Genomic DNA, 2,296 nt, shown 5'->3' with positions numbered 1-2,296 from the left:
AAAAGCCCTGTGCTGTGAAGGATGCATTGTTCTTTCCATTTTACAGATGAGGTCATTGAGGCTTGGAGAAGTTAAGTGACTTGCTTAAGGACACGTATTTCTTAAATGGCATAACCAGTACTGGAACCCTGGCTCCTCTGACAACAAAGTCTACGTTCTTTTTACTATACCCTGATACTTCCATCAGTTGTTCACACTGAGACCACATCCGTGTTTTATGCCACAATACCTGTGTTAGGTGTTCTGGGGGTTATGAAAGAAATGAGCAGATCTTTCTAACTTCTTTGCACCTCATTTTCCCATCTGTGAATGGAGGACGTGGCGTTGGTAGATGGGTGGGTTAAGCATTGTGCTCTGCACAACCCTTAAGCTCCAAGGAACCTCAGGTGGCACAAAGGGTAGGGCAGGGGTGGTAGAAGACTCAGATAGGACCCCACGCTCCTACCTCCATTGCAGCCAAAGTCCTTTTCCTTTTTCCTGTTTAATTCACTGGGCTGTCAGGTAAGATTTTGTTTGAAGAAAGGATTCGTGCTGCTTTATAACAGTTTAAAAGTGAGCGTATGAGCTGTGGTGGCCCAAGTCATGGCAGGGCAGGACAGGCCCAAGTTTTTTGCCCTCTTTGAGTATTAGTTGAAGGGAATGCAGCTGAGACTGTAACCAAAAGGGGCATGATGCTTCCAGAAAAATCTCAAGGAAAAGTATTACAAGCAACAGTAGGAGCTGTTGGATCAGGCTCTACAGGAAAGGGTGGAGAGAGTCAACTGGTTAGCGTGGAAACTGGAGATAAAATTCTTCTCCCAGAATTCAGACTGTGGAGGTACCAATGTAGATGGTACCTCCTGTCACTGTCTAGATGACAGTGATCATTTCTTATTTAGAAATGGCGACATTCTTGGGAGGTATGAAGACTGAAATAAATCACTACTGAAATGGCCTCATGTGAAGCTGTCCATGCCACTGAAGTTCTGAAATCTTTCATTGTGTAAATAATTTCCATGTCTCTCTTTTATAATAAACTAGTGACATCCAAATTCATGACATCCAGTGTCTCTAAAATTTAGTTTTGCTGTATTGATATAAACATTTATAATGAAAATATTATAACTGAAAAATAAGTTTGCAAGCCACAGAACTAGATGCATTCTTTTTTTTTTCTTTTTTTTTTCCTGAGATATAGTCTTGTTCTGTTGCCCGGGCTAGAGTGCCATGGCATCAGCCTAGCTCACAGCAACCTCAAACTCCTGGGCTCAAGCGATCCTCCTGCCTCAGCCTCCTGAGTAGCTGGGATTACAGGTGCATGCCACCACGCCCTGCTAATTTTTCTATTTTTAGTGGAGATGGGGTCTTGCTCTTGCTCAGGCTGGTCTCAAACTCCTGACCTCAAGCCATCCTCCTGCCTCGGCCTCTCAGAGTGCTAGGATTACAGGTGTGAGCCATGGTGCGCCCGGCCTAGATGCATTCTTTAAGGGTGTGGAATAGAAGGAACGGTCCATGGCCTCAGCAAAGCTTGCAGTCTAGTTAGGGAGCTAGAATGTGGGGCTTCCTCCTCCCAGCTAGCTTAGGGCCTCAGCCTCTCAGCTCTATTACTGAGACTCTCCAGAGAAGCCTGACTTCCGACTTTCTCTTCTATGACACTCACACGCTTTCAGTTGTGTCTTCCCTGCTGGCCTGGAGCTATGTTCTTGTCCCCTGGCCAGCCCTGGTCACGGTGCCTGGCACAGAGTAAGCAATCAATGAACATTTGTCTAATGAATGAAATTCTTGAATCAGCATCCTTCACTTGAATCTGATTTCTAAAAAATAGTGTTGTAGAAGGTGGCCTCAGCCCCTCTCTTAATTTTTCCTGCTTTTTTTTGTTGCCATTTTTCTCTTAATTCCAAAGCTGTGGTTCTCCAAGAAGAGGAATCAAATAAGATGCCTTTGTTCTCCCAGCGAGTCTCTTTATGCTTCCTTTTTCTGCCTTTGTTCGTGCCTGAACACCTGTCTTTACAAGCATAGCCTTTTCTTGCTTAGAAGCAAGAAGAAACAGAGATGAAACCAAAAGGGATCACTTTTAAGAGTTGAAGAATCCATGGAAACAGTCTAGAACAATGTTAGGGGTAATTAGACATTTCCTCAGTAGCTAGTGAGCCATCTGTATTTATTTTTTTCTTCCAGCCAGAATGGGAGTAGTTCCTATCCCTGACAATTCTGCCAGCGCAAAGTTGTTCAACCTACTTTATGTAGATAGTCTCTGTCCTTGTGGAAGCTCCATTTTTGCAGTCATCTATAATTTTCTCTACAAATTTTACCCATC

The 2,296-nt window shown here is 43.8% G+C and overlaps 1 protein-coding gene and 1 pseudogene across 1 annotated transcript in view; both read left to right on the top strand.

Annotated features, from left to right (window-relative positions):
• AMICA1 (adhesion molecule, interacts with CXADR antigen 1) overlaps window positions 1-2,296 on the top strand; it is a 33,300-nt gene that overhangs the window by 805 nt on the left and 30,199 nt on the right. The gene's annotated exons all lie outside the window — the stretch shown is intronic.
• Window positions 561-912, top strand: LOC105819195 (annotated as a pseudogene).

The sequence above is a fragment of the Propithecus coquereli genome, unplaced genomic scaffold (assembly GCF_000956105.1).
Source record: "Propithecus coquereli isolate 6110/MARCELLA unplaced genomic scaffold, Pcoq_1.0 Scaffold477, whole genome shotgun sequence".
Lineage (NCBI taxonomy): Eukaryota > Metazoa > Chordata > Mammalia > Primates > Indriidae > Propithecus > Propithecus coquereli.
Note: the sequence above shows the minus strand (reverse complement) of the source record. Positions and strands in the feature narration are given on the sequence as shown.